The 18,834-nt window shown below is 43.9% G+C and overlaps 1 protein-coding gene across 4 annotated transcripts in view; it reads left to right on the top strand.

The window, feature by feature from the left end:
* Positions 1–18,834, top strand: part of LOC112261034 (caskin-2-like) — an 84,063-nt gene that overhangs the window by 21,008 nt on the left and 44,221 nt on the right. The gene's annotated exons all lie outside the window — the stretch shown is intronic.

Genomic DNA, 18,834 nt, shown 5'->3' with positions numbered 1-18,834 from the left:
TATGCCTTATGACTAACGTGACATGGTGTGATGAAAGAAACATACAGGAACTCAAATCCTTCTGTTCACCTGATTTAGAATTCCTCACAATCAAATGTAGATCGCATTATCTACCAAGAGAATTCTCTTCGATTATAATCACAGCCGTATATATCCCCCCAAGCAGACACATCGATGGCTCTGAACGAACTTTATTTAACTCTCTGCAAACTGGAAACGATTTATCCGGAGGCTGCATTCATTGTAGCTGGGGATTTTAACAAGGCTAATCTGAAAACAAGACTCCCTAAATTTTATCAGCATATCGATTGCGCAACCAGGGGTGGAAAGACCCTGGATCATTGTTACTCTAACTTCCGCGACGCATATAAGGCCCTGCCCCGCCCCCTTTCGGAAAAGCTGACCACGACTCCATTTTGTTGATCCCTGCCTACAGACAGAAACTAAAACAAGAAGCTCCCACGCTGAGGTCTGTCCAACGCTGGTCCGACCAAGCTGACTCCACACTCCAAGACTGCTTCCATCACGTGGACTGGGAGATGTTTCGTATTGCGTCAGACAACAACATTGACGAATACGCTGATACGGTGTGCGAGTTCATTAGAACGTGCGTTGAAGATGTCGTTCCCATAGCAACGATTAAAACATTCCCTAACCAGAAACCGTGGATTGATGGCAGCATTCGTGTGAAACTGAAGGCACGAACCACTGCTTTTAATCAGGGCAAGGTGTCTGGTAACATGACTGAATACAAACAGTGCAGCTATTCCCTCCGCAAGGCTATCAAACAAGCTAAGCGCCAGTACAGAGACAAAGTAGAATCTCAATTCAACGGCTCAGACACAAGAGGTATGTGGCAGGGTCTACAGTCAATCACGGACTACAGGAAGAAACCCAGCCCAGTCACGGACCAGGATGTCTTGCTCCCAGGCAGACTAAATAACTTTTTGCCCGCTTTGAGGACAATACAGTGCCACTGACACGGCCTGCAACGGAAACATGCGGTCTCTCCTTCACTGCAGCCGAAGTGAGTAAGACATTTAAACGTGTTAACCCTCGCAAGGCTGCAGGCCCAGACGGCATCCCCAGCTGCGCCCTCAGAGCATGCGCAGACCAGCTGGCCGGTGTGTTTACGGACATATTCAATCAATCCCTATACCAGTCTGCTGTTCCCACATGCTTCAAGAGGGCCACCATTGTTCCTGTTCCCAAGAAAGCTAAGGTAACTGAGCTAAACGACTACCGCCCGTAGCACTCACATCCGTCATCATGAAGTGCTTTGAGAGACTAGTCAAGGACCATATCACCTCCACCCTACCTGACACCCTTGACCCACTCCAATTTGCTTACCGCCCAAATAGGTCCACAGACGATGCAATCTCAACCACACTGCACACTGCCCTAACCCATCTGGACAAGAGGAATACCTATGTGAGAATGCTGTTCATCGACTACAGCTCGGCATTCAACACCATAGTACCCTCCAAGCTCGTCATCAAGCTCGAGACCCTGGGTCTCGACCCCGCCCTGTGCAACTGGGTACTGGACTTCCTGACGGGCCGCCCCCAGGTGGTGAGGGTAGGCAACAACATCTCCTCCCCGCTGATCCTCAACACTGGGGCCCCACAAGGGTGCGTTCTGAGCCCTCTCCTGTACTCCCTGTTCACCCACGACTGCGTGGCCATGCACGCCTCCAACTCAATCATCAAGTTTGCGGACGACACAACAGTGGTAGGCTTGATTACCAACAACGACGAGACGGCCTACAGGGAGGAGGTGAGGGCCCTCGGAGTGTGGTGTCAGGAAAATAACCTCACACTCAACGTCAACAAAACTAAGGAGATGATTGTGGACTTCAGGAAACAGCAGGGGGAACACCCCCATCCACATCGATGGAACAGTAGTGGAGAGGGTAGCAAGTTTTAAGTTCCTCGGCATACACATCACAGACAAACTGAATTGGTCCACTCACACAGACAGCATCGTGAGGAAGGCGCAGCAGCGCCTCTTCAACCTCAGGAGGCTGAAGAAATTCGGCTTGTCACCAAAAGCACTCACAAACTTCTACAGATGCACAATCGAGAGCATCCTGGCGGGCTGTATCACCGCCTGGTATGGCAACTGCACCGCCCTCAACCGTAAGGCTCTCCAGAGGGTAGTGAGGTCTGCACAACGCATCACCGGGGGCAAACTACCTGCCCTCCAGGACACCTACACCACCCGATGCTACAGGAAGGCCATAAAGATCATCAAGGACATCAACCACCCGAGCCACTGCCTGTTCACCCCGCTGCCATCCAGAAGGCGAGGTCAGTACAGGTGCATCAAAGCTGGGACCGAGAGACTGAAAAACAGCTTCTATCTCAAGGCCATCAGACTGTTAAACAGCCACCACTAACATTGAGTGGCTACTGCCAACACACTGTCAATGACACTGACTCTACTCCAGCCACTTTAATCATGGGAATTGATGGGAAATGTTGTAAATATATCACTAGCCACTTTAAACAATGCTACCTTATATAATGTTACTTACCCTACATTGTTCATCTCATGCATACGTTGATACTGTACTCTACATCATCGACTGCATCCTTATGTAATACATGTATCACTAGCCACTTTAACTATGCCACTTGGTTTACATACTTATCTCATATGTATATACTGTACTCGATATCATCTACTGTATCTTGCCTATGCTGCTCTGTACCATCACTCATTCATATATCCTTATGTACATATTCTTTATCCCCTTACACTGTGTATGACAGTAGTTTTTTTTGGAATTGTTAGTTAGATTACTTGCTCGTTATTACTGCATTGTCGGAACTAGAAGCACAAGCATTTCGCTACACTCGCATTAACATCTGCTAACCATGTGTATGTGACAAATAAAATTTGATTTGATTTGATTTGATTTGATTTCAACTAGAGGTCGACCGATTAATCGGAATGGCCGATTAATTAGGGCCTATTTCAAGTTTTCATAACAATCGGAAATCTGTATTTTTTTTACACCTTTATTTAATCTTTATTTAACTAGGCAAGTCAGTTAGGAACACATTCTTATTTTCAATGACGGCCTAGGAACGGTGGGTTAACTGCCTCGTTCAGAGGCAGAACGACAGATTTTCACCTTGTCAGCTCAGGGAATTCAATCTTGCAACCTTACAGTTAACTAGTTCAACGCAATAACGACCTGCCTCTTGTTGCACTCACAAGGAGACTGACTGCCTGTTACGCGAATGCAGTAAACCAAGGTAAGTTGCTAGCTAGCATTAAACTTATCTTATAAAAAACAATCAATCAATCATAATCACAAGTTAACTACACATGGTTGATGATATTACTAGATATTATCTAGCGTGTCCTGCGTTGCATATAATCTGACTGAGCATACAAGTATCTAAGTATTTGACTGAGCGGTGGTAGGCAGAAGCAGGCGCGTAAACATTCATTCAAACAGCACTTTCGGGGGTTTTGCCAGCAGCTCTTCGTTGTGCGTCAAGCATTGCGCTGTTTATGACTTCAAGTCTATCAACTCCCGAGATGAGGCTGGTGTAACCGAAGTGAAATGGCTGGCTAGTTAGCGCGCGCTAATAGCGTTTCAAACGTCACTCGCTCTCTCTGAGCCTTGGAGTGGTTGTTCCCCTTGCTCTGCATGGGTAACGCTGCTTCGAGGGTGGCTGTTGTCGTTGTGTTGCTGGTTCGAGCCCAGGGAGGAGCGAGGAGAGGGACGGAAGCTATACGATTACACTGGCAATACTGAAGTTCCTATAAGAACATCCAATAGTCAAAGGTATATGAAATACAAAATGGTAGAGAGAGAAATAGTCCTATAATTCCTATAATAACTACAGCCTAAAACTTATTACCTGGGAATATTGAAGACTCATGTTAAAAGGAACCACCAGCTTTCATATGTTCTCATGTTCTGAGCAAGGAACTTAAACGTTAGCTTTCTTACATGGCAAATATTGCACTTTTACTTTCTTCTCCAACACTTTGTTTTTGCATTATTTAAACCAAATTGAACATGTTTCATTATTTATTTGAGGCTAAATTGATTTTATTTATGTATAATATTAAGTTAAAATAAGTGTTCATTCAGTATTGTTGTAATTGTCATTATTACAAATAAAAAATTAAAAAATCACCCGATTAATCGGTATCGGCTTTTTTGGTCATCCAATAATCGGTATCGGTTTCAACACCTCGTGAAGGCGCTCGAGCCACGTTATGATTTCGACAAATGGGTAGTACAGCAAACCAAAGCCGAAGTTTTCAATGTATCGTGTGCCCGTGTGCCCGTGTGCGTACATTTGTTATTGTGCCGTCTTAGGCTACTGAATGATCAAGAGTTTGATAAACAATTGATAAAGAACATGTTCTCAATAGAAGCTCATTGTCTCTGGGAGCAGATATTAGACTTGCGTCTATCTGATTAAAGGCTCCTGCATTTTGAAATGTCTCTTCTGCCTTCCAAGTGTTCTTCCCGTGGCAGGCCTCTGTTGCTTTTTGGTGTGTTTGCGCTTACAAGTCTGAACGTTGCAAACTGTTCCTCTCTGTCTCTGTGGTGTTAATAGGTCTCTGTCAGTAAAGTTCAGCTGCATCAACAGATCCTCTTCCCCCTACAAGGACTCTCTCTGTTTATACTGACACCATAACAATAACAAGCACACTCACTGGCCTGCCCCTTTTTCCATACACACACATTTTTATATTTATCCATTTATCAGATGCTCTTATCCAGGGCAACTTTCAGTAGTGAGTGCATGCATTTTCATACTGGTCCCCGTGGGAATCAAACTCACAACCCTAGCATTGCAAGCACCATGCTCTTCCAACCGAGCTACACCATGTGCAAGTAAAAGACACAAGGGCTCCGCCTCAAATGGCACCCTTTCCCTAGTGCACTGCCTTTGAGCAGAGCCAAGTCACTGGTCGAAAGTAGTGCACTTTAAAGGGAATAGGGTGCAATTTGGGATGCTGACAAAGTAGACGAAGAACTAGCTCCAGAATCTGCACCAGTTTATCGGGCATGTCTTTTCTCAGTGGCACTGACATGCCTTACTAAGGCGTTTAAGAGCCACTGCCAGAACAGTCAACAGTTGAGTGTTTTTATGGGAAATATCTACATCCCAAATGGCACCCTATCCCTATGGATCCTGGTCAGAAGTAGTGCACTAGGTAATAGGGTGCCATTTGGGATGCTGCCTGAGCTCATGTAGGGCTGAAACAGGAGCAGTTAAATGATGATCTAGACTTGGCGAAATGGCGCTCCTGTTATAGTGTGTTACATCGATCTGTTCTGGACTAGAATGAGACAGATTGAGATAATCTTGTTAGATAAAAGAGACAAGGAAATCACAGTGGCCATGTCTGAAGTCTGGCTTGCCTACTACTTAAACTGCTTACTGTACTGTTTAGAATGTACTCGTCCTGTGTAGCTCAGTTGGTAGAGCATGGTGCTTGCAATGCCCAGGTTGTGGGTTTGATTCCCATGGACCAGTAAGTAAGAAAATGTATGCACTCACTACTGAAAATGGCTTTGGATAAGAGCAACTCCTCAAATGTAAATAGAATGTGCTGTTTTGTAAAAATGAACGTAGTAAGAAACAAATAACAGCATGTTAGGCTCATCCTAATCAGAATGTGTCACGCAATTACGTTGATTCCGTCCGTTTGTTCATTTTGGTACAGCTGTTATCAGACACATGTAGCTCTCGAAATATGATTATCTTCCTTAATAGTGTGCAGCAAATTTACTAAATGAAAAGCCAAAATGAGTATGACATCCTGGCATTTAAAGCATACTCAATTGTTTTTAATTTAACTAAATTTTAAAAATGTTTTCTCATACCCAAAATGCCTACTATTTAGAATGCAAGTACGGGTATTCAGACACGCCCAGTAATAGAATCAATGATATCATTTCTACAGAGGAAATGCATATGTGAGCCAACTGTTGTAATCGTTTCATTCAGTTCTATTCAGTAGGAGTTCTGTTTGGCTCACAGATATATCCTACTTCTGGAATAATCTAGTTTCCAGATTCCCAGTTAACAGAGTTGATTCATGACGTAACTATTTTATCCTGGTTTGTCTGGTTCTCAGTTTTGGAGCGCCTGTGTAGCACTGAAAGGGTTTTTGGGATACTAGAGGTCTATGTTATCATTGGTCCCCCTTGACCATGGTGACACTCAGGCTGCCAATCATGGCGATCGATCAGACTCAGAACAACCAGTCCCAGACAGACGGAGGACTCTATCCTAATAATGACTCTGGCTAATCAATGGAGGATAATGAGGCAGAATGGCAATTTACTATCTGTCTCCTTCTTATTCTCCTTGTTTATCTTCCCCTTCTCTATCTCTGTCTATGTCTCTCTCTCTTTGCATCTCTCTCTCTCTTTCTCTCTCTCTTTCTTTCTTTCTTTCTTTCTCTCTTTCTTTCTTTCTTTCTTTCTTTCTTTCTTTCTTTCTTTCTTTCTTTCTTTCTTTCTTTCTTTCTTTCTTTCTTTCTTTCTTTCTCTCTCTCTCTCTCTCTCTTCTCTCTCTCTCTCTCTCTCTCTCTCTCTCTCTCTCTCTCTCTCTCTCTCTCTCTCTCTCTCTCTCTCTCTCTCTCTCTCTCTCTCTCTCTCTCTCTCTCTGCATCTCTCTCACTCTGCATCTCCTCTCTCCCCCACTCTCCCTGCTCCCGTCCTTCAATATCCTTATGGAAAGAACGATGTATTGTCCCAATAGAATGTCTGCCTGTATATTGTGTTAGGCTAACTCCGATCCCTTGGTTGAGACATAGCTAGTGCTTTGGTAACTACACTATATATACACCCCTTCAAATGAGTGAATTTGGCTATTTCAGCCACACCCGTTGCTGACAGGTGTATAAAATCGAGCACACAGCCATGCAATCTCCATAGGAAACATTGGGAGTAGAATGTCCTACTGAAGAGCTCAGTGACTTTCAACACATCACACACACACACACTCAGTTACTTTCAATGAAGTAGTAGGCCACACAAGCTCACAGAACGGGAACGCCGAGTGCTGAAACACGTAGCGTGTAAAAATCATCTGTCCTCGGTTGCAACACTCACTTCCGAGTTCCAAACTGCCTCTGGAAGCAACGTTAGCACAATAACTGTTTATCGGGAGCTTGAATGAAATGTTGCCACAAAAGGTTTCCATGGCCGAACAGCCGCACACAAGCCTAAGATTACCATGTGCAATGTCAAGCGTTGGCTGGAGTTGTGTAAAGTTTACCAGGGGAACGCTAGATACCCAAATGCATAGGGCCAACTGTAACGTTCGGTGGAATAATGGTCTGGGGATGTTTTTCATGGTTCGGGCTAGGCCCCTTGTAGTTCCAGTGAAGGAAAATCTTAACGCCACAGCATACAATGACATTCTAGACAATTCGGTGCTTCCAACTTTGTGGCAACAGTTTGGGGAAGGCCCTTTCCTGTTTCAGATGGACAAAGCGAGGTCCATATAGAAATGGTTTGTCAAGATCGGTGTGGAAGAACTTGACTGGCCTGCACAGAGCCCTGACATCAACTCCATCAAACACCTTTGGGATGAATTGGAAAGCTGACTGCGAGTCGGGCATAATCGCCCAAAATCAGTGCCCGACCTCACTAATGCTCTTGTGGCTGAATGGAAGCAAGTCCTCGCAGCAATGTTCCAAAATCTAGTGGAAAACCTTCCCAGAAGAGTATAGGCTGTTATAGCAGCAAAGGTGGGACCAACTCTATATTAATGCCCATGATTTTGGAATGAGATGTTCGACGAGCAAGGTGTCCACATAATTTTGGCCGTGTAGTGTATAATTGTAGGCAGTGAACTGGTACTGCAACTCTTCTGTACAAGGCTTAGGCTACAGTATAATCACATTGCCAGAGAGCCACAGGGATTTTGTGACTTCTCCAGGCTTCCAGCCAGCCCTGAGACTCAGTCTGCCCACAGTCATGCCAGCCAGCCCAGCACCACTTAGTGCTATCACCTGCCCTGGCGTTTGGCTGCCACTGTCTGGCTGTGTCCTTATATAGGCTGTATGCTACTGTATATAGGCTGTATGCTACTGTATATAGGCTAGCTACGTGTAACATTTTAGGTTAGCTACAGTGCATGCAAGGGCATAGCATATTCTCATAAGTAAGGACAACGTTGTCCTAGCTGCTTTGCCTAGCTGCTTTGCCAGTTTCGCTTAGGCTGAAAGTGCTTCATTAATTCACTCAAAGGAGAAGGTATCCTCTTGCTACCTCATAATCCAATCACTCATGGCTGAGTTGAAGAAATTGAATCTGCAAGAGATATGAAGTTAGCCTGAAGGACGGACCATGTTGTTAGAGTGGCTCAGAACACTTCTTAGACCCTGAGACCTTACAGGTGCTACATCATCTTTTACATGGACTCTTTAGTCATATCTGGATCTGCGTATGACTAAGAGTCTGTATCACGCTGATATTCAGCTACAGCTGCTCTTGGAGAAGGTTCTTATAGAACAGGGGTTCCCATCCTTTTTCTGCATCGCAAACTGGAGCAGATCCAGAAACAGTTTTGCGGACCGGAGAACGCCCATCAAGCTAGCTTTAGGAAGCTGCACCTGGACAGATTCCTGAGGTCTGGTTGGAGAGTGTTTCATCTTTTAGTAGGCTAATCAGTGAAGTTCGATTGATCTGTTAGTCATGTCAATATTAGGAAGGTGTTCCTTAATGTTTGGTATTCTCTGTTTAGAAAGGCCTCTGTCGTTTCTGCTTTTGTGGTTTTGCTCTCAGCAGAAACCGGAATGGATGTCTGTGTGGTTTACTATGTGGCCAAAGAAAGCCATTCAGTCTATTTTCTCAAACGTGTGTGTGTGTGTGTGTGTGTGTGTGTGTGTGTGTGTGTGTGTGTGTGTGTGTGTGTGTGTGTGTGTGTGTGTGTGTGTGTGTGTGTGTGTGTGTTGGAGCATATGTTTCTTTTGCAAAAACCTCCATAATAGAGTCTCATATGCTTAGTGTGAATGGAGACAACGTTTTACATCAAAACAAGGAATTGGAGAGGACCTACAGAGGCCATACCTAGGCCATACATCCAGGCAGCCCTTCTGTTGTGTCCTGTTATTGACCCTGACAGGGCAGCTCAGACATACCCTTAAGGCAAAGAAAATGGCAACGGTCAACTGTCTGAGGGCTGCCTGCCTACTTCAGTTGCAGAGCAACAGTTAGGTGCTTCAGTGCTAAAACACATTTCTGTAGCTAGGCTATCCAGTTTGTTCATAATGCGGGAGATCCTTTTTGATCTTTCAGCCTTACGCTGCGCCCAAATGGCACCCTATTCCCAATAGTGCACTAGTTTTGGTCAAAAGTTGTGCACTATATAGGGAATAGGGTGCCAATTGGGATGCACCCTTGGTTATTTTTTTTGTCTACCCACCTGACAGAGAATGCCGTAGGTCTGAATAGAGAGATGAATGGATAAGAGAGGGATACTTCCGTTTCTTTCCAATGGGGTTTTCCACTCTCTTTCTGCTCTCTGTCAATGTGCCATGATGTTTCAAAGAGTTCTGTTTAAAGATCAAAGTACAGACATATATTTTGTCCAGTTCTGAACACATTTACACCTGTCGTTGTGTATTAAAAACCACAAGGAAGATGATGACGTATTATAGGCTAGCCTACTAGAATAGTGTAGGGACATAATATGCTTGTTAACATTTTCTGCAACATGTGTTATGACTAGGGCCAATCGTTTTTGCTGACCACGTATCCTGGCAAAGGAAAAACTCCCTAGTTGAGAAACACCCAGTCACTGTAGCCCTATGTGAAATGCAAATGATTTTCTATGATTTCTTTCAATGTGTGGTTGTAGACATGAATAGCATCTCTATGGCTAGTCTCTAGGCTACAGTACTCCTTGCAGGAGCCCCAGTGGTCTGACTGTTTGTGGTGCCCAGTGCTTTTGTGTGTGTGGGTGTTAGTAATGTGCTATGCCGTGTTTACAGCCAGGCATTTGCATAGAGAGACACTGGAAATCAGTGATCTTTCTGCTGCGGCAACATAAAGACTGGGTTATACACACATACGCACGCACGCACACACACACCAAAACACACACACACATACGTACACACACAGACACACACACACATACGTACACACACATACGTACACACACAGACACACACACACACACAGACACACACACACACACACACACACAGACACACACACACACACACACACACACACACACACACACACACACACACACACACACACACACACTAGGCTTGGGCGGTATCCAGAGTATCATACCTTAAAACCGACATTGTGCTATGCCGGGATATTCTGTAATGCTGGGCACTGAACACAAGTGGGTGCTATTTTCGAACCCCACTGAGCCTCTGTAATCCCATAGCAAATGCTAGTTAAATGCTAACGAGCACATTGCAAACATTTTATACAGTCTCTGGCATAAACTATTTGCAGGACAGACATCTCAGCTCATAAAGTTATACAAGAAACTCAAAAAGCTACTCAGTTTGCACAACACAATTATTAGATCCAGAAGGGGATTCTCTTCTGTTACCAAGAGAAGCTTTATTTTTGCAAGAAGCTAACCACTTAGCTAGATAACTAGCTACTAAATTAGCAAACTAAATGCACAATTGCGGAGCATTTAGCACATTTTTGACAGTTAACTTAATAGTTATAAGATATCTAGCTGGCAAACATTGAGTTATGACTAACATACTGTAACTAGATCACCTGGTGTGTGCTGCACAACAGTGAGTGAGTCACAAGGCTCCAGGTCTCTCGTCTATGTGTGCTTGTAATCAAACACCATGTGACTGGGGACTATCGGTAAGCTTCATAATGAAAAATAATATGACAGGTGTAATGAACAACTCAATCTGCTTTATCTCCTAACGTATTGCACAAGTTGACTGCAGGAATTTAAAAAGTAGCTACAAAAAAAATAACTTTCAACGGTATTGAAAAACAATCCTGTGGCTATTTCCAAATCTCTAGGTATACGGTATATATACGTTATACCGCCCAAGCCTGACACGCACTCAGCCTTTTAGGTGAGGTGATTGAAGGCCAATGACGCTTGACTGGGTTACATTTCAATGTCTCATTATGTTCTACTGTTTTGGGTGCCATCTCTGTTGCCCTGTTGTAGCCAGTAAGTTATGTATTCAACAGACCTTTTTGATGTCGGATTTCTATAGATAGTATGTGGGGGCATCTCTCTGTGTGTGTGTGTGTGTGTGTGTCTGTCTGAACCCCCTAGTGTTAAACACACCTGCAGGCCATGGTAAAAGAGGGGTTTTGTTGGCAGGATTATGATATTGGGTGTGTGGTATGTGGGGCACTATAGGGGGAGAGACGGACAGACACACACAGTCTGTCCACATGCAGTAATTTACTGTACTGTGATGTCAGCCACAGCCCACCAACGTTTATTGAGAGGGAAGCAATTGTTTTCAGAGAATGAAGAGAGGGAGTGGATGGAGGGATGATGAGAAAGAGAGGGGTTGACAGAACACAAGATAGTCATTGATAAAGGGAGGGAATGTGTGTGTGTGTGAGAGAGAGAGAGAGAGAGAGACGAATAGAGGGAGAGAGAAGGAGATGGTGGTGGAGAGATAGAGAGAGTAGGAGGTGGTGGTGGGTGTACTATGTCTGGAATGTTAGCTCATGTTTGAACTGGAACTCTAAAGGCTCTGTTTGTCCTCTCACTGTCCTTAGGGCAGTTTAGGCCCCACTTGGCAAGCTGCCCAGTGTGTGCGTCTGTGTCTGTCAGGGTTGAGGTTCTTTCGGAATTTAATTCAATTCAAACCATACATTTGAATTTAATTTCAATTGACTACACCCCACAGGAAGCAGAATTTGAATCGAAGTAAATCAAATTTATTCAAAGCGATCCAAATCAATTCAACTGAAACATGAAACTTTTATCAAAAGGATCTGCCACTTATTAATGAATAGAATACCCATATCATTTCAAATATTAGTTTGATTTTAACTCCGTTTTTTTATTGTCATGAGATGTTAGATTGTTCCCTTTCATACTGTAGTGTTTGATCTATACTGGGGAGAAAGAAATCTGATATTAAAACATTAAAGGAGTAGTTCACTATTAAATAACTTGATGTTAGATGCTTCCTCGCCCTAAAAGTAGTCTATGTGCCGGAGGAAACTGTATTCGATGGTTCAGTTTTCTTTAAACAGCCATTACAAACTCCAGCTAACTTTAGCTGCCACTAGCTTACAATCTATTGTAGTGGGGCGTGTGAGCATGATTTTTAAAAAGTATGTCTAAATCACCAGAAATCCACTCCATTTTTTGGTTTTATGTTACTTAAAGGTGATTTGGCCATTTTAATACAAAACATGCTCACATACCCGATCAGTTCCATAGATTATTAGCTAGCGGTGACTAAAGTTAGCTGAAGTTTGTAATGGCTGTTTTATTTTATTTTTTTTACCATGGATTACAGTTTCTCCTGCCCATAGACTACTTTAAGGGTGAGGCACCATCTAACATCATTTTGCAAAATAGTGAACTATTCGTTTATGAACTATGAATTATTATACACAACCCACAACATGTTTTTAGAATATTTCCAGATTTCAAGTTTTCATAACAATCGGTAATTATCATTTTTGGACGCCTATTATGGCCGGTTACATTGCACTCCACGAGGAGACTGCGCGGCAGGCTGACTACCTGTTATGCGAGTGCAGCAAGGAGCCAAGGTAAGTTGCTGGCTAGCATTAGACTTATCTTATAAAAAACAATCAATCTTCACATAAACACTAGTTAACTACACATGGTTGATGATATTAGTAGGTTAACTAGCTTGTCCTGCGTTGCATATAATCAATGCAGTGCCTGTAAATTTATCATCTAATCATACCGTACTTCGCCAAACGGGGGATGATTTAACAAAAGCGCATTAGCGAAAAAAGTACAATCGTTGCACGAATGTACCTAACCATAAACATCAATGCCTTTCTTAAAATCAGTACAAAGAAGTATATATTTTTAAACCTGCATATTTAGTTAAAGAGATTCATGTTAGCAGGCAATATTATCTAGGGAAATTGTGTCACTTCTCTTGCCTTCATTGCACGCAGAGTCAGGGTATATCCAAAGGTTTGGGCCGCCTGGCTCGTTACAAACTTATTTGCCAGAATTTTACATAATTATGACATAACGTTGAAGGTTGTGCAATGTAACAGCAATATTTAAACTTATGGTTGCCGCCTGTTCGATAAAATACGGAACGGTTCCATATTTCACTGAAAAAATAAACGTTTTGTTTCCAAAATGATCGTTTCCGGATTTGACCATATTAATGACCAACGGCTCGTCTTTCTGTGTTTATTATATTATAATTAAGTCTATGATTTGATAGAGCAGTCTGACTGAGCGGTGGTAGGCGGCAGCAGGCTCATAAACATTCATTGAAACAGCACTTTACTGAGTTTGCCAGCAGCTCTTAGCAATGCTTGATCACAGCGCTGTTTATGACTTCAAGCCTATCAACTCCTGAGATTAGGCTGGCAATACTAAAGTGCCTATTAGAACATCCAATAGTCAAAGGTATATGAAATACAAATGGTATAGAGAGAAATAGTCAACGCGTCATAATTCCTATAATAACTACAACCTAAAAGTTCTTAACTGGGAATATTGAACCACCAACTTTCATATGTTCTCATGTTCTGAGCAAGGAACTTAAACTTTAGCTTTTTTACATGGCACATATTGCACTTACTTTTTCTCTAACACTGTGTTTTTGCATTATTTAAACCAAATTCAGTATGTTTCATTATTTATTTGAGACTAAATAGATTTATTTATGCATTATATTAAGTTAAAATAAAAGTGTTCATTGTTCATTCAGTATTGTTGTAATTGTCATTATTACAAATATATACAGTTGAAGTCGGAAGTTTACATACACTTAGGTTAGAGTCATTAAAACTCATTTTTCAACCACTCCACAAATTTCTTATTAACAAACTATAGTTTTGGAAAGTCGATTAGGACATCTGCTTTGTGCATGACCCAAGTAATTTTTCCAACAATTGTTTACAGACAGACTATTTCACTTATACTTCACTGTATCACAATTCCAGTGTGTCAGAAGTTTACATACACTAAGTTGACTGTGCCTTTAAACAGCTTGGAAAATTCCAGAAAATGTGTCATGACTTTAGAAGCTTCTGATAGGCTAATTGACATTATTTCAGTCAATTGGAGGTGTACCTGTGGACGTATTTCAAGGCCTACCTTCAAACTCAGTGCCTCTGCTTGACATCATGGGAAAATCAAAATTAATCAGCCAAGACATAAAAAAACAAATGTAGACCTTTGGTCTGGTTCATCCTTGGGAGCAATTTCCAAATGCCTGAAGGTACCACATTCATCTGTACAAACAATAGTACGCAAGTATAAACGCCATGGGACCACGTAGCCGTCATACCGCTCAGGAAGGAGACGTGTTCTGTCTCCTAGAGACGAACGTACTTTGGTGTGAAATGTGCAAATCAATCCCAGAACAACAGCAAAGGACCTTGTGAAGATGCTGGAGGAAACAGGTACAAAAGTATCCATATCCACAGTAAAACGAGTCCTATATCGACATAACCTGAAAGGCCGCTCAGCAAGGAAGAAGCCACTGCTCCAAAACCGCCATAAAAAAGCCAGACTACGGTTTGCAACTGCACATGGGGACAAAGATCGTACTTTTTGGAGAAATGTCCTCTGGTCCGATGAAACAAAATAGAACTGTTTGGCCATAATGACCATTGTTATGTTTGGAGGGAAAAGGGGGAGGCTTGCAAGCTGAAAAACACCATCCCAACCAAGCACGGGGGTGGCGGCATCATCTTGTGGAGGTGCACTTCACATAATAGATGGCACCATGAGGAAGGAAACTGATGTGGATATGTTGAAGCAACATCTCAAGACATCAGTCAGGAAGTTAAAGATTGGTCGCAAATGGGTCTTCCAAATGGACATTGACTCCAAGCATACTTCCCTGACCTCAATCCTATAGAAAATGTGTGGGCAGAACTTAAAAAGCTTGTGCGAGCAAGGAGGCCTACAAGCCTGACACCAGCTCTGTCAGGAGGAATGGGACAAAATTCGGCCAACTTATTGTGGGAAGCTTGTGGAAGGCTACCCGAAACATTTGACCCAAGTTAAACAATTTAAAGGCAATGCTACCAAATACTACTTGAGTGTATGTAAACTTCTGACCCACTGGGAATGTGATGAAAGAAATAAAAACTGAAATAAGTCATTCTCTCTACTATTATTCTGACATTTCACATTCTTAAAATAAAGTGGTGATATTAACTGACCTAAAACAGGGAATCATTTTTACTTGGATTAAATGCCAGGAATTGTGAAAAACTGAGTTTAAATGTATTTGGCTAAGGTGTATGTAAACTTCCGACTTCAACTGTGTGTATATATATATATATATATATATATATATATATATATATATATATTATATATTCTTATTTTCAATGGCGGCCTAGGAACAGTGTGTTAACTGTCTTGTTCTGGGGCAGAACGACATATTTTTACCTTGTCAGCTCTGGGATTTAATCTTGCAACCTTACAGTTAACTAGTCCAACGCTCTAACCACCTGATTACATTGCACTCCACAAGGAGCCTACCTGTTACGCGAATGCAGTAAGAAGCCAAGGTAAGTTGCTAGCTAGCATTAAACTTATCTTATAAAAAACAATCAATCAATCTTAATCACTAGTTAACAACACATGGTTGATGATATTACTAGTTTGTCTAGCGTGTCCTGCTTTTCATATAATCGATGCGGTGCGTATTCGCGGAAAAAGAACTGTCGCGACCGGGAGGTCCATAGGACGACGTACAATTGGCCTAGCGTCGTCCGGGTTAGGGAGGGTTTGGCCGGTAGGGATATCCTTGTCTCATCGCGCACTAGCGACTCCTGTGGCGGGACGGGCGCAGTGCACGCTAACCAGTTCGCCAGGTGCACAGTGTTTCCTCCGACACATTGGTGCGGCTGGCTTCCGGGTTGGATGTGCGCTGTGTTAAGAAGCAGTGCGGCTTGGTTGGGTTGTGTTTCGGAGGACGCATGGCTTTCGACCTTCGTCTCTCGCGAGCCCGTACGGGAGTTGTAGCTATTAGACAAGATAGTAACTACTAACAATTGGATACCATGAAATTGGGGAGAAAAGGGGGTAAAATTAAAAAATAAATAAAAATATTATTATTATTATTTAAATAAAAAAATAAGTGTTCATTCAGTATTGTTGTAATTGTCATTATTACAAATACATTTTTTAAAAATGGCCGATATCGGTATCGGCTTTTTTGGTCCTCCAATAATCGGTATCGGTATCGGCGTTGAAAAATCATAATCGGTCGACCTCATATATATATATATATATATATATATATATATATATATATATATATATATATATATATATATATCAACGCCAATATATATATCAACGTCTTTTTCTGGTCCTCCAATAATCGGTATCGGTATTGAAAAATCATAATCGGTCGACCTCTAAACCAATTTTCTGTTTTTTAAATTTACGGATAGTCAGGGGCACACTCCAACAGTCAGACATCATTTACAAACGATGCATGTATGTTTAATGAGTCAGCCAGATCAGAGGCAGTAGCGGTGACTGTTGGGAGGTTCTGTTGAATAAGTGTGTGAATTGGACCATTTTCTGTCCTGCTAAAAGCATTCAAAATGTAACAAGTGCTTTTCGGTGTCAGGGAAAATGTAAGGGGTAAAAAGTACATTATTTTCTTTGGGAATGTTGTGAAGTAAAAGTAAAAGTTGTCAAAAATATAATTAGTAAAGTACAGATACCCACCAAAAATGACTTAAGTACTTTAAAGTATTTTTATTTAAGTACTTTACACCACTGCATGTTTTAAATAAATAAGCCTTTTGTAACGGCAGATTTCTTCTTTGTCTGAAGAGGAGTAAGGATCGGACCAAGATGCAGCGTGGTAAGTGTTCATGACGATTTATTAAAAACGAACTGAACACTGAAATACAAAACAATAAACGATGTGATGAAAACGAAAACCGAAACAGTACCGTGTGGCGACAAACACTCACACAGAAACAAACACCCTCCAACTGTGAAACCCGGGCTACCTAAGTATGATTCTCAATCAGAGACAACTAATGACACCTGCCTCTGATTGAGAACCATACTAGGCTGAACACAAAAACCAACATAGAAAAACAAACAGACTGTCCACCCCAACTCACGCCCTGACCATACTAAATAAAGACAAAACAAAGGAAATAAAGGTCAGAACGTGACAGTACCCCCCTCCCCCCCAAAGGTGAGGACTCCGGCCGCAAAACCTGAACCTATAGGGGAGGGCCTGGGTGGGCGTCTGTCCGCGGTGGCGGCTCTGGCGTGGGACTTCACCATAGTTTTAGTGCGCCTCTTAGCCCGCCTCCGTGGCCTCTTTAGAGCGGTGACCCTCGCCGCCGACCTTGGACTGGGGACCCACGCCACGGGTCCCGAATGTACGGGAGACTCCGGCAGCGCCGGACAGGCGGGAGACTCCGGCAGCTCCGGAGTGAAGGGCAATTCTGGCATCGCCGACGTGACAGGCATCTCTGGCAGCTCCTGGCTGGCTGACGGCTCTGGCAGCTCCTGGCCGGCTGACGGCTCTGGCAGCTCCTGGCCGGCTGACGGCTCTGGCAGCTCCTGGCCGGCTGACGACTCTGGCAGCTCCTGGCTGGCTGACGGCTCTGACAGCTCCTGGCTAACTGACGGCTCTGGCAGCTCCTGGCTGACTGACGGCTCTGGCAGCTCCTGGCTGAATGACGGCTCTGGCAGCTCCTGGCTGACTGACGGCTCTGGCAGCTCCTGGCTGACTGACGGCTCAGGAGAGACGGGCAGCTCAGGACAGATGGGAGACTCTAGCAGCTCAGGACAGATGGGAGACTCTAGCAGCTCAGGACAGACGGGAGACTCTAGCAGCTCAGGACAGACGGGAGACTCTAACAGCTCAGGACAGACGGGAGACTCTGGCAGCGCTGGACAGGCGGGAGCACCTGTAGGCAGAAGATGGAGAAACAGCCTGGTGCGGGGGGCTGCCATCAGAGGGCTGGTGCGTGGAGGTGGCACTGGATAGACCGGACCGTGCAAGCGCACTGGAGCTCTTGAGCACCGAGCCTGCCCAACCTTACCTGGTTGAATGCTCCCGGTAGCCAGGCCAGTGCGGCGAGGTGGAATAGCCCGCACTGGGCTGTGCTGGCGAACCGGGGACACCATGCGTAAGGCTGGTGCCATTTACGCCGGCCCGAGGAGACGCACTGGAGACCAGATGCGTAAAGCCGGCTTCATGGCACCTGGCTCGATGCCCACTCTAGCCCGGCCGATACGAGGAGCTGGAATGTACCGCGCCGGGCTATGCATGCACTGGGGAGACTGCTCTCCACCACATAACACGGTGCCTGCCTGGTCCCTCTCTCTCTCCGGTAAGCACGGGAAGTTGGCGCAGGTCTCCTACCTGGCTTCACCACACTCCATATGTGAACACCCCCAAGACATTTTTGGGGCTGCCTCTCGGGCTTCCAGCCTCCTCATACCAGCGCCTCTCTGCCTTCGCTGCCTCCAGCTCTGCCTTGGGACGGCGATATTCCCCTGGCTGTGCCCAGGGTCCTTTACCGTCCATAATCTCCTCCTAAGTCCAGGAGTCTTGTGTTCGCTGCTGCTGCCAGTTACCACGCCGCTTGGTCCTTTTGTGGTGGGTGTTTCTGTAACGGCAGATTTCCTC

The sequence above is a fragment of the Oncorhynchus tshawytscha genome, linkage group LG01 (assembly GCF_018296145.1).
Source record: "Oncorhynchus tshawytscha isolate Ot180627B linkage group LG01, Otsh_v2.0, whole genome shotgun sequence".
Classification (NCBI taxonomy): domain Eukaryota; kingdom Metazoa; phylum Chordata; class Actinopteri; order Salmoniformes; family Salmonidae; genus Oncorhynchus; species Oncorhynchus tshawytscha.
The sequence above is the reverse complement of the archived record's forward strand: the minus strand, read 5'-3'. Positions and strand labels throughout refer to the sequence as shown.